The sequence below is a fragment of the Callithrix jacchus genome, chromosome 2 (genome assembly GCF_049354715.1).
Source record: "Callithrix jacchus isolate 240 chromosome 2, calJac240_pri, whole genome shotgun sequence".
In the NCBI taxonomy this organism is placed as follows: domain Eukaryota; kingdom Metazoa; phylum Chordata; class Mammalia; order Primates; family Cebidae; genus Callithrix; species Callithrix jacchus.
In genome coordinates, this window is record NC_133503.1 from 147,602,271 (window position 1) to 147,617,029 (window position 14,759).

Here is a 14,759-nt window from a genome sequence, read left to right on the forward strand (position 1 = left end):
GCATGTTTATTCAGTGGTATCTTCATCTATTGTTGAAAATCAAATGGTGGACAAAGTGTAAATACCAGAAAATGTAGGAAATCATTTAAGAGAGAGAAAAAAAAACATGGAGGAGTTGGTTATGGGGAAGTTTCTAGAGTGTAAATCAGATAATTTTTTTATTTTGGAGGGAAAAGGTAAAAAGAGGAAATTTGTTCTAATCCAAGTGAAAATTCAAATCCAAACCAGAATTTGAGGAGGCAGGGCTCATTTGGAAACTCCTTTTGTTTATAATGTAGGTTTTTCTCCCTTTATGAAGCAGATGCTTATACAAGCATTACTAGTGTTGTCAATAACACTGTAACATTTGCCTTCAATCCCTTTGTTGCTCAGGGAACATGTTGGGTTTCGGCACATTTAGCTTTGCCATTTACTTCACAAATTGCAGCTGGGTAGTGCTACAACTAAGTTGATTTGACTGAGAATAAAAACTGAAGAACAAAAATTCTCCTAACGACCTTTCCAGTAATCACAGGACTGAAATGCTTTGGGGGGTGTGTGTGTGTGTGTGTGTGTGTGTGTGTGTGTCTGTCTGCGTGTTTTCCAAACAACTTGGTTTCAGTACAGTGATGCTTCAGTAAGAATCTTCCTGCAAATCTAATTCAAAAGGGAAGGCTTTGTTGTTATTAAACACAATGGCAGTTTGTACAGTCTCCACATCATTATGTTGCTTCTCATTATGGTAATTCATTTGCTTCTGCTTTGTATGGATATCAAATAAAAATCACTCTTGCTCCTGGCAAGTGATTGCATTATGGAGACACTCTGGGAACCCAGCTAAACGGTGCTTGGTGTCATAGCAAACACAATTAGCAAAATGGCATCCAGAGTGGCTGTATGGAGTTGGCCTGTGGTGAGTCTCTGCATTTTCTGTTTTGCGGGGCTGTAGGTTACTAGGCTTTGCCATGTGCTTTCTCTGTTCTCATCTCTGTACCATTTTCTATTCAACTGGAGCAGCATGAGGACTTTGTGTGGATTTTATTATTTTTTTTCTGATCGGCTCTTCCTCAGCACTCACTAGGCTCAGGGAGCCCTGGGTTATTTTGCCCTCCTAGGAGCTCACATTTTTCTAAAGAAGGGTCAAAGACAGCATTACCAAATGTTCACTCTGATATCATTGTGCGTTTTTTGGTCTTTTTATTTCTCTCGATTTCCATTTTTAAACAATTAGGGTATTGAATTTGTATAAGGTTAAAAAAACCCCTTATAGGTCATTATTAATACCTCTGTGTTAAAAAGCAAACAATTTAACACCACTCTCTGTAGAAGAATTTGAGGTGAAGCCATTTCTGAGAACCCCAGTAGGTGTGTAGGTACCTCAGTCAATGATGAATCAGCCTAGAAGGGATGGACAGCCCCAGCTGCCTCTGTGAGGTAAGAGACATAGATATAGTTCTTCACTGAGCCATGAAGAAAAAGAGGGTCTGGATTTAGTTGGACTGATTTTTTCATGTGGAGGCACAGCGTTGTGTCTGTGTATGTCACTGATACTTAGTCATCCTATAGTGTTCATTTTCATTTTTCTGGAAAGCTTTTTCTGATGCCCCTAGGGAGAAATGATTACTCTGCCCTCTAGGCCACTTGTGGTATTATACCTTGTTGAGTGTCTTCCCAAAAGCCATTCTAATTTCTGCTTCTTGCTCCTCCTCCTCCTTTTTCTTTTCTACTTCCTTTCTGATAAAATCTGTAGCCTTGTGCCCTGGGAATGATTCCATCTTAGTTCCAAGAGGTGATGATTCATCATTGGTTTAAGTTTATCAGGTAATCAAAATTTCTCCTCCAAGTAATTCACTTAGGCATAGGCTTGAGATACAAATCTGGCCAATGAACCTTGAGGGGAAGTTTGCTGGGGGACTCTGGGAGAGTTTTTCTCTCTTGTTAAAAGAAAGGCATGGTACGAGAAACTGTTCTTTCTCTGCCGCTGCATGAGGCTGTGATACCCGGAGCTGCGACAGCAATCTTGTGACAATTAGAGTCAACTATGAAGATAATATTCAACATGCTGACAATGGTCTAGTGGAAAAATAGAAATAGTCTAGATTTTTGATGTGTTGTTGAGTCACTGAATTAGCCTACCTGAAAAATCTTTCTACCTCTGGGCTGCTGCTTCTTTCTATTTTTTTTTAGAGATAGGGTCTTGCTCTATTGCCCAGGCTGGACTGCAGATGTGATCATAGCTCACTGCAGCCTCCAACTCCTGGACTCAAGCAATCCTCTCACCTCAGCCTCTTGAGTAGCCAGGACTACAGGTGTACACTCAGCTAATTTTTAAATTTCTCATAGAGATGGGGTCTCACTATGTTGCTCTGCTTGGTCTCAAAATTCCTGGCATCAAGCCATCCTCTTGCTTCGACCTCACCAAACGACTGGATTACAGGCATAAACTACCTCATCTAGCCTATCTCTGGACTTCTTTTAGATAACATAATAAATTTTTTATCATTTAAGGCAGGTTTTCTGTTTGTAGCCCAAAACACCACAACTCAAAGTGTACTGGTCTACTTTGTGACTTTAGAAATGATCTTACTGAGAGGTTCTATAATTATTATTATTTTTAAAGGACTGACTCCTTGATTAGATGGTAGTTTCTTGAGGGTAGGTCTTACTCATTTTGTAATCTCTGTCACCTTGCACAGATTCTGTTATATACAAGTGCAGTACAAATTGTCAGATAAACACTATGAGGAATGCTCATCGTTAGGTAATCCAGACTCACACGTGGAGCTCTTCCACATTTTGGTCCAGACTTTTCAAAAAAGAAAAAAAGTCAAGTGCAAGTTCTTTGTCATCTAAACACAGACGTCATCGGCGATCTTCCCTCTGTGCTATCTTGGGAAGTGATCAATGTTTCTGCAGGTGAGCTACACCCAGGAACATTTGGCTTTTGTACCTTGTTCAGAAAGTACATTCCTGAAAAATTTATAAATATTAAGTTTTGTAAATATATTTTAGCTATGTTTCGGTTCATGTTAAAGGATCCCATTTTCTCCTTGAAAAGCAAAAAAAAAAGAACCTGAATAGTCATTTTCTAATTTATCAGCATTCTTAAAATTTGCATATGTAGAGGAGACTCATCCTTACATGAAACTCGACTAGTTCAAGTTACTGCCCTTTTTATTTTGGCTTGTTTTTACTTTTATGGAGGAGAGAAAAATGACAAGTCGATGAGTATTCATGAAATTGATTTTTAAAACTTCCCAGGTAATGCCACAGGCTGTGTGTACATTCAGCTCAATCCTCTAAGCTTTTATAACTACAGTAGGAAACAACTTTTAGGTTAGTGATTTTTTTCTTATTTTAATAGAATGGCGGTTGTTCCCAGGCTGATTCCTAAAAGTCCACCTAAGCCCAACATGTCTACAGTAGAGGGAGGAAAGTGTGACGGGGACCTGCAGACCCCGGCTCTGGGCCATTCTTACTGCTCTGTGTCTCAGCTGGCTTGCGGGCTCCGGGAAGCTCTTTCTTTTTCTGCTCCCACCTCTTGGGATTTCTTTAAAAATGAAAAAATATAGATTTTCTTACTTAAACATTATCATTTTTGTCTTTATTCACCACTTGAGATCTTATTTGCTTTTCTGCAGTAGCCTGGGCCCCTCCCTTGTTTCCCCTCACCCCTGTGCTGAGAGCAGGTTTTTTTTGGGAAGGGCACAGCAGAGATGAGAGCAGGTTCTGGGAATGGCACAGCAGAGCAGAGTGAGGAGGAGAAGGTGAACCCTGATGTGCCCCTTGGTCTCCACAGGGGACTCCTTTCCACAGGCTTCTGTGCTCCCTGCTCCAATCCTCCCTCATGAGCTCACTTCCTCCACATGTTCTCCTTTCTCCTCTGGTCCACTCTTCATTCTGTCTTCTCCCACACACACTTAATTCTCCAATGGTGTGCCTGGTACTTGTGCCTGTTTTTCTGAAAGGCAGGTGAGTCTCACTTTCACCCTTTGAGTACAATCCAGAACATCAGTCAGGGCCCTGAGCAATGTGATGGGGGCTGGTTCTTCCCTGCTTCTGCAGGCTCCCTTGTTCTCTCCCCTCGTGCTTGAGTGCAGGATGGGGATGCTGTGGCAACCTGGATCCCTCCATTGCTCAGGGACCCCATGCTGTGCTGTCTGTGCTTTGCATGAAGGCCCTGGACAAAGGGAGTGAGTAAAAGCTGACATGTAACCCATAATGTGCTCCCCAAGCTGTGTGCCAGTAGAAGAAGGGTACCTTATTTACCCAATAAGACACTTGTTTTTGTTGGCTCAGCTGTACATAAAAAGCAAGGTGCTATTTTTAGTTTGTACCAAGGCTCTAGAATGGCTAGTGGAGGACCTGCCACTGCTGCTGTGAACAGGAGATCTGGCCTAGGAATGCACAAGAGGGGCTGATGCCCTCCAGCCCTGCCTCCACCAGAGCCTCTGCCAGGACTTTCCAGACCAACACAATTCAAGCTGTGGTAGAGATACAGAATGGCCCTTTCTTGAAGAGCAGTGCAGATCTCCAAAGCCCAGCACAACCGTGGGAGGAAGAGAGGTGGTAACTTAATCCCTCTTTTGTACCATGCCATGGAAGGGCCCATAGATGGCCTCTGGATGCTGTTTCTCTCCCCTAAGTCATTCTTTCTTTCCATAGAGCTTTCTCTTTGGAATTCCCAAGGCCAGTGCCCCCTACCCCAGCTCGGCATTTTTATTCCACCCCACACAGCAGAAGAGCTTTCAGGTCTATCCCTTCGGTCACCTTTGTGTCTGGCACAATTGAGAGCCTTCAGGCTTTGGTTGGCTGGAAATGGAATCTCTTCTTCATTTGTTCATTAACTGCTGAGGGTTGGGGTGTTGGTTCCTGTCCTCTGCATTGAGGGTACCCCAGTTCCCGTTTAGCTTTCTCATGAGCAAAAGCTTCCTTACTAGTTTTCCTAAGAATCCAGCTCAACTTGCCAAGCCTAGCATTGATATTTTTGATGTCCATATAGTTTAATCTCATATGAAGAAATCATATTTTTCTTGTTGGCATGACTTTGACCTTTTCCATTTCAAAACCATAACCCCTGGCATTACTGTGCTAAGGAACATTTGATGTTTTCATGGGTCACTAGACTTATCTCTAAATGGCTTTTTCTTTCCCACCCAATGGTACCAATTCTGATTATATTGTTTATTACTTCAAATCTCCCCTTGCCTCCAACATAAGGTCAGTGTAGGTTCTAGTTTGTCAAATCATACAGGCATTGACTTTGTTTTTGACCCTACTATGTAAATGAACATGAAAAGTTGAACCAACACAGGAGGGAGCCTATTTATCCTTGACATTCCCCTGTCTTCACTGGTAGGAAAAATCTTTGAAACGTGCATTTTCAGGGGAGAGGAGGCTGGTCAGAAAGGCACAGTGGATGACAGGATCTGACGTGCTGAGGGGCACAAAAGTTCTCATAGACCCTTATTCCCCTTTTCCCTTCCATCCTAATCCTCTCCACTTTTTTCCCTTTTCTTTCTCTTTCTCCCTCTTGCTTTCCTTTCTACCCTGCCCCAGTCTTTTGCCTTTCCCTTCTCTCTTCCCTTGGTATCCCCAGAACTTCCCAGGAACCAAGTTAAGAGCTGGATATAGAACTTTTAAGATGGTCCTTGAATTTCTCAATGGCAATTGGGAAGGGGAGGATGGAGGGTACCGAGACCTCTAGCAGTGCCTAGAAGGGAAACGGTCTTACGTTCTTTAGCAACCTGTCCAGGGCTGGTCAGCCTTTACACATGAGGAGTGCAGAATAGCTGAGCGATTAGGAACTGCCTATACTGTAGGATGATAATTGATATTGATGATTGGGCACTACATTTGGTTCTTTCTTTCCCACACCTTCCCCCTTCCAAGCAAAGCACTCACTACATCCTGTGGATTATACTTCCTAAAATCACCACTTCACCTCTTAGTGGCCTTAATTCTTAAAAACAACTGTGTTAATTTGGGTTCCCTGGAAAAACAGAACTGTAGTGAAGGACTTGAGTGAAGGTATAGTTGTCAGAAACAGCAGCAAAGGAGTAGGAGGAGTGATAGAGGGAAGGATAAAAGCTAATGTAAGTATATGTTACCGAGATTTCCAGCATATGCCTTCTGGAAATGTCCACTTGCAGGATGGGTGGCTGAGGAATGTATCCACCAGCTTCTGTCTCTTACAGATTATAGGTTGTCTCTAGAGATATTCACCCAAGGCTCACAAGGGTTGTGAGACTGAATGGTTCCCAAGGCATTGCAGAAAGCCATAAACCAGAAAGACGAAAGGCACACACATGGTGTGCTGAGGTGGGATGCCACCAGGGTGAGGTGAGTCTGGTCTCTGGCAGAAACTATTCACCATGGTGAAAACCATCCACCACAGCAGGGACTTCCCACTGCAGTGAGAACTAACCATCATAGCAGCAATTGTCCACCACAGTGGGGACTGACACCACAGTGGAGACTGACCATCACAGTGGAAACTGATCATCATAGTGGAGACTGACTACCACAGTGGGAACTGACCACCACAGTGGGACTGACCATCATAGTAGGAACTGACCACCACAGTCGAGACTGATCATCATAGTGGAAACTGACTACCACAGTGGGGACTGACTACCACAGTGGGACTGAACATCATAGTGGGAACTGACCACCATAGTGGAGACTGACCATCACAGTGGAGACTACCACAGTGGGGACTGACCACCACAGTGGAGGCTGATGATCATAGTGGGAACTGACCACCATAGTGGGGACTGGCCATCATAGTGGAGACTGATTACCACAGTGGGGACTGACCACCACAGTGGAGGCTGATGATCATAGTGGGAACTGACCACCACAGTGGGGACTGGCCATCATAGTGGGAACTGACAACCACAGTGGGACTAACCACCACAGTGGGACTGCCACCACAGTGGAGACTGATCATCATAGTAGAGACTGACCACCACAGTGGAAACTGATCACCACAGTGGAGACTGACCATCACAATGGGAACTAACCACCACAATGGGGACTGACCACCACAGTGGGGACTGACCATCATAGTGGGAACTGACCACCACAGTGGGACTGACCATCATAGTGGGAACTGACCAGCACAGTGGAGACTGATCATCATAGTGGAGACTGACCACCAGAGTGGGGACTGATCATCATAGTGGAGACTGACTACCACAGTGGGGACTGACCATCACAGTGGGACTGAACATCATAGTGGGAACTGACCAGCACAGTGGAGACTGATCATCATAGTGGAGACTGACTACCACAGTGGGGACTGATCATCATAGTGGAGACTGACTACCACAGTGGGAACTGACCATCACAGTGGAGACTGATCATCATAGTGGAGACTGACCACCACAGTGGGAACTGACCATCACAGTGGAGACTGATCATCATAGTGGAGACTGACCACCACAGCTGTCACCAAAATCAGAAGTGGGCCACAGAAATGCAGCATGGACAACTAAGGAAGTAGAAACAATGAGCCTTAAGCTTGTCCTGAACTCTGGCCTAAAATACACCCTCTCTGACCATGAGGTTATGAAAAAAATGTGTGGTTTCTTAGTGTTTTGTTCTACTTTTGTGCTTTTCTAAAAATTTCCTAGTCAATTCCTTACTGTTAAACATAGGTAATTTCTATCTTTAATGTCAAAATTAAAAAGGAATAATGATTAATTAAGGAATAAAATATCACAAAGTAAACTTCAAAGGTAACTACATTTTACTTTCTGTGATCCTACTTTATATAGTACTTAGAAAAGAGAAAGAAAACAAAGTAACATTTCAAAACAAGTGTAATTCAAAAACATACTTAAATATAGTTACTGTGTAATGAGAAAGACGAGGTGTGCCGGTGTGGTGAGAGGTGGGAGATGGGGAGACTCAGTTATCCTGAGACGATAAGGACAAGGCAGGGGAACTACAGGTGAGAAGTGGATCCTGAACCTTCTCTGAATCCCAGGCTTTGAGGTCTGTGTCTGACTCCTCCCATGAGGCCAAGGGAAATTTATTATATGGATGTTTTGGAGAAGGATACGGGGTTAAGGTGGAGAGCTGTCACCACAGCTCTAGAAGAGATTACTGGAAGAGATAAAGAACTTTGGGTTTAAAACAACAGAAGTAGGGGAAGGAAGAGGACTGAAGACAGTGGTTTTTTTTTGTTTGTTTGTTTGTTTTTTTAAGTTCATCACAATTTTTTCGTATGTTTCTTGGCCTCATATATATCTTCTTTTGAAAAGTGACTGAAAAATATGGAATGCTTCATGAATTTGCATGTCATCCTTGTGCAAGGGCCATGCTAATCTTCTCTGTATCATTCCAATTTTAGTATATGTGCTGCCAAAGTGAGCACAAGACCACACTTTTAAGCCATTGAATAGACTGAACAAATAGCGCTGACCTGACTGCAAGGGAGTCTGGGAAATACTATCTTCTTGCCTGCCTAGGAATAGGAAACGGAACTTGGGGACTATCGATTATAGCATTTTGTCTGCCATAAGAGTTAATTAAGAATGAACAACTTAGACTTTGGGAAATGCACTGTTTGTATTGTAATAGCCCTGTTTATGCCATCGAAGGTGAATTTCAACCTGTGAGTGATGTGAATGATTCCTTTGAAGGTCCTGGCTGTTTCTGCTCTCAGTCATCCTTGGGGAAAAAGGTGAGTTTTGAATTTGGAGAACGAAACTGCCATTTTCACTATCTGGACCAGAGGATTTAGGATATAATTACTATGGGATAAAGTGGCCTAGTGAGTCTGATCAATGGTAGTGGAAAGAAAAGTACAAGATGAATTGATCATGTTGTTATATGGAGTTATTTGAGAGCGAGGTAGGGACTCTAAAGTTGGCTCTAGGGTTTGTGAACACTAAGGAGCCAACAGCAGAGAAAGAGTGACTTATTTTTAGCACTGAGTTCTCTAAATGGCAAACTTTCACTTTTGGCCAACACCACTTACTTATCTTAACTATGCTTTTACAAAAATCGGGGAGCAATCAGAGTCCATGCTTGGATCAAATCTACACAGAGTAAGCAGCCCTCAGGAGTAAGTTCCAAGAGGAGACCACAAGGCATGGATGTCTGGAATGCCAGGATTAGGAAGCCAGAGTAGGTAAAAGGGCCACATAAGTACCAGGATTGATTTGCAGAACATGTAGTAGACTGGACCAGAGTCCCAGAAACTAGTTGGGTTGGAGAAAACCTACAGAAAGTTTTGACTTCCTTTCCTTGTGGGGATTTGGGAGCCTAAAGGTGCTATGGTTAGGATATGAAAAGAAATATGACCTTATTTTGCAACTTAGTTGATGAAGTGGGACATTTAAGTTACAATTATAATGAATGTCCCAAGAGTACTTCACAGCCTGTGGTGACATACATTAGCCCTGACTTTTCTCTTCTGGTAATAGAAATTACACTTACCAAAAGAGATAGAAAAGCACTTTGCAAGAAAAGTTAAATAATGTTATTCATCATTGTTAATTATAAACAGTAACCACAACAATAACAACGACAGCAAGCTTACCCTGACAATAACAAACACTGGAAACTTATTCATTCTTGATATTTTGTGGACACCCACATCTCTTATTTTAATCTTTGTTTTGCTTTTAAAATTATCCAACTCATTTTAGTGTCAACTTTAGTTGCTGCATTCATCAACTTGGAAAGCCCGTTGCCTTGGACAAAAGTGTCATTCGATATGTTTGATATATTCAGCCCTGCATCGGTAATCTATTTGCAAAATTGTCCAATTTGAAAGTGACACATTTGATTCAGTTGACTTTCCTTTTTCTAGCACAGTAAAATTTGAAGGAATTCAAGAGGTGCTGGGCACTAGTCACCAAGGAGAAAGGACAATAAAGGGATGTGTAAAGTACTCAAGAGAAAATTGTTGTGTATCCTTAGTAGTTGAATTGAATGAAGAGCCCTGTGAAGTTGAACTTCCCCAGACAAAAGGCAATGACATCTGGAGGGCAATGGAATCTTTTTAAGTTTTTGAAATCGTTTTAGTTGACTTAGGTTTTTAAATATTTTAATGTAATTGACTCTGATTATAAGTAGTGCCTAGTTATTGTAGAAAAATTTGAAGTATAGCTTTATAAAAACATAGAAAAACAAACAAAAAAGTAAACAAATTACCTACAATTCTGCCACCAGAGAGAATGATTATTCATATTTTGGTGTAATTTCTTCCATTCATTTTGCGGTATACACAAATTATCATTTTTGTTATTTTAATAAAAAGGAATTAATTTGAATATAAAATATAAATTCTTATGTTAAGAAGCTAGCTTGAGGGGTGTGGGTCCAAGGTGGCCAAATAGGAACAGCTCTGGAGTCCAGTTCCCAGCAAGAACAACACACAGGGTGAGTGATCATCGCATTTCCAAATGAGTTATTACTGCCCACAGACCAGAAGATTCCCAGGCTGAAAACTGCCGAGTTTCCAGCAGGGCTGTTTCAGCTGGTGCAGTGTCTCCACACAAAAACTCATAAAAAAAACTCACACAAATCTGGGTGGCTGTTTCAACTGGTGCCTGGAACACCTGGGAGACAGAGCCGCCCATTCAGCTGAAAAAAAGCGTGCTGTGACAGGGAACCAGGTGATCTGGCTCAGTGGGTCCCACCCCCACAAAGACCAGCAATCTGAAACACTCTGGATTGAGAGTTTCACAGCAAGTACAGCTGGACCCAGGACAGTCCAGCTCTGTAGGGGGATGGGCATCCACCATTACCGAGGCAGTCCACCACTACTGAGGCAGTCCAACATTATTGAGGCAGTGTGCCATTACAGAAACAGTCCACCATTACAGAGGTAGTCTGCCATTACTGAGGCAGACTGCCATTATTGAGGCAGTTCTAACTCTACCTCTATAAACAAAACCACAAGGAAGTTCACACAGAGCCCATGGCAGCTCAGCAATGCCTCTGCTGACAGAACGTGACTAGGCTACCTCCTAGGTGGGCAGGGCATCTCTAAAAAAAGGCAACAGCATGTCAGGAACTTATAAATAAAGCCCCACCTTCTGAGGACAGAGCACCTGGGAAAAAAGGTGGTTATGAGTTCCGCTGCAGCAGACTTAAACGTACCTGCCCAGCAGCTCTGAACAAAATAACAGAGCTCACAGCTCAGCACTTGGGCTACTATAAGGGTCAGACTGTCTCCTCAAGCAGCTCCCTGAACTCTGTATATCCAAAGAGATACCTCATAAAGGAGAGCTCAGGCTGACATCTGGCAGGTATCCTTCTGGGATGAAGATAATAGAAGAAACTGGCAGCAACCCTTATTGTCCTGCAGCCACTGCAGGTGATCACCAGGCAAGCAGGGTATGGAGTGGACCTCCAGAAGTCCTACAGCAGAGGGGCCTGACTGTTAGAAGGAAAACTAAGAAACATAAAGAAATAACTTCATCATCAACAAAAAGGATGTCCACTCAGAGACCCCATCTGAAAGTCGCCAGCTACAAAGATGACAGGTAGATTAATCCACAAAGATGGGAAGAAACCAGTGCAAAAAGGATGAAAAACACCAAAAATCAGACCTTTCCTCCTCCAAGGTATCACAACTTCTCACTAGCAAGGGAACAAAGCTGGATGGAGAATGAGTCTGATGAATTGACAGAAACTGGCTTCAGAAGGTGGGTAATAACAAACTTCTGTGAGCTAAAAGAACATGTTCTAACCCAATGCAAGGAAACGAAGAACCTTGACCAAAGGTTTGACAAAATGCTAACGAGAATAAACAGCTTAGAGAAGAATATAAATGACTTAATAGAGCAGAAAAAAACAACCCGAGAACTTCACGAAGCATACACAAGTTTCAATAGCCGAATTGACCATGCAGAAGAAAGGATATCAGAGATTTAAGATCAACTCAATGAAATGAAATGAGAAGGCAAGATTAAAAAATAAGAGTAAAAAGAAATGAACAAAACCTCCAAGAAATATGGGATTATGTGAAAAGACTTAATCTACATTTGATAGTTATACCCGAGTGTGACGGAGAGAATGAATCCAACCTGGAAAACACTCTTCAGGATACTATCCAAGAGAACTTCCCCAACCTAGCAAGACAGGCCAATATTCAAGTCCAGGAAACACAGAGAACACCATAAAGATATTCCTCAAGAAGAGCAACCCCAAGGAACATAATCCTCAGATTCACCAGGGTTGAAATGAAAGAAAAAATGCTAAGGGCAGCCAGAGAGAAAGGTTGGGTTACCCACAAAGGGGAGCCCATCAGACTCACAGCAGATCTCTCAGCAGAAAGCCTACAAGCCAGAAGAGAATGGGGGCCAATATTCAACATCCTTAAAGAAAACAACCTTCAACCTAGAATTTCATATCCAGCCAAACTAAGCTTCATAAGTGAAGGAGAAATAAAATCTTTTACAAACAAGCAATTGCTCAGAGATTTTGTCACCACCAGGCCTGCCTTACAAGAGCTCCTGAAAGAAGCACTAAACATAGAAAGGAACAACTAGTACCAGCCACTCCAAAAATGTACCAAATGGTAAAGAGCAATGACACAATGAAGAAACTTTGTCAACTAATGGGCAAAACAACCAGCTTGCATCAAAATGGCAGGATCAAATTCATACATAACAATACTAATCTTAAATATAAATGGGCTAAATGCCCCAATCAAAAGACACAGACTGGCAAATTGGGCAAAAGGTCAAAACCCATTGGTGTGCTGTATTCAGGTAACCCATCTCATGTGCAAGGATACACATAGGATCAAAATGAAGGGATGGAGGAAGATTTATCAAGCAAATGGAGAGCAAAAAAAAAAAAAAAAAAAAGCAGGAGTTGCAATCCTAGTCTCTGATAAAATAGACTTCAAACCAACAGAGGTCAAAAGAGACAAAGAAGGGCATTACATAATGGTAAAAGTATCAATGCAACAAGAAGAGCTAATGATCTTAAATATACATGCACCCAATACAGGAGCACCCAGATACATAAAGCAAGTTCTTAATGACTAACAATGACACTTAGACTCCCACACAATAATAGTGGGAAACTTTAACACTCCACTGTCAGTATTAGACAGATCAATGAGACAGAAAATTAACAAGGATATCCAAGACTTGAACTCAGATCTCGACCAAGCAAACCTAATAGACATCTACAAAACTCTCCACCCCATAGCCACAGAATATACATTTTTCTGTGGATTAGAGACACAAAAAAACCCTTCAAAAAAATCAACACATCCAGGAGCTGGTTTTTTGAAAATATCAATAAAATACACAGACTGCTAGCCAGATTAATAAAAAAGAAAAGAGAGAAGAATGAAATAGATGCCATAAAAAAACAATAAAGGGGATATCATCACTGATTCCACAGAAATACAAACTACCATCAGAGGTTACTACAAACAACTCTATGCACATAAACCAGTAAACCTGGAAGAAATGGATAAATTCCTGGACACTTGCACCCTCCCAAGCCTAAACCAAGAAGAAGTTGAAACTCTGAATAGACCAATAACAAGGGCTGAAGTTGAGGCAGAAATTAATAGCCTACCAATCAAAAAAAGCCCAGGTCCAGATGGGTTCACAGCCAAATTCTACTAGACATACAAAGAGGAGCTAGTACCACTCCTTCTGAAACTATTCCAAACAACCCAAATAGAGGGTATGCTTTCCAAATCATTTTATGAGACCAACATCATCCTGATACCAAAACCCAGCAGAGACTCAACAAAAAAGAAAACTTCAGGCCAATATCTGTGATGAACATAGATGCAAAAATCTTCAATAAAATACTGGCAAACTAATTGCAACAGCACATCGAAAAGCTTATCCATCATGATCAAGTGGGCTTCTTCCTGGGGATGCAAGGCTGGTTCAACATATGCAAGTCTATAAATGTAATCCACCACAAAAACAGAACCAAAGACAAAAACCACATGATCATCTCAACAGATGCAGAGAAGGCCTTTGACAATATTCAACAGCCCTTAATGCTAAAAACTCTCAGTAAACTAGGTATCGATGGGACGTATCTCAAAATAATAAAAGCTATTTACAACAAACCTACAGCCAATATCATACTGAATGGGCAAAAAATTGGAAGCATTCACTTTGAAATCTGGCACTAGACAAAGATGCCCTCTCTCACCACTTGTATTCAAAATAGTGTTGGAAGTTCTAGCCAGAGCAATCAGGCAAGAAAAAGAAAGAAAGGGTATTCAGTTAGGAAAAGAGGAAGTCAAATTGTCCCTATTTGAATACGACATGATTGTATATTTAGAAGACCCCATCATCTCAGCCCCAAATCTCCTGAAACTGATAAGCAACTTCAGCAAAGTCTCAGGATACAAAATCAATGTGCAGAAATTACAAGTATTCCTATATACCAATAACAGGCTTAGAGCTAAATCAAGAATGAACTGCCATTCACAATTGCTACAAAGAGAATAAAATACCTAGGAATACAACTAACAAAGAATGTAAAGGACCTTTTCAAGGAGAACCACAAACCACTGCTCAAGGAAATAAGAGAGCACACAAACAGTTGGAGAAACATTCCATGCTCATGGTTAGAAGAATCAATATTGTGAAAATGGCCATACTGCCCAAAGTAATTTATAGATCCAATGCTATCCCCATCAAGCTACCAATGACCCTCTTCACAGAACTGGAAAAAAACCACCTTAAACTTCATATGGAACCAAAAGAGAGCCTACATAGCAAAGACAATTCTAAGCAAAAAGAACAAAGCTGGAGGCATCAAGCTAC

General features: G+C 41.7%; 1 long non-coding RNA gene and 1 other non-coding gene across 2 annotated transcripts in view; one reads left to right on the forward strand and one right to left on the reverse strand.

The window, feature by feature from the left end:
* Nucleotides 1–14,759, forward strand: part of LOC144581453 (uncharacterized) — a 151,129-nt gene that overhangs the window by 94,326 nt on the left and 42,044 nt on the right. The gene's annotated exons all lie outside the window — the stretch shown is intronic.
* On the reverse strand, nucleotides 8,256–8,362 carry LOC118151779 (U6 spliceosomal RNA). The gene has a single exon (XR_004740189.1). It is a non-coding gene; the product is annotated as a U6 spliceosomal RNA (small nuclear RNA).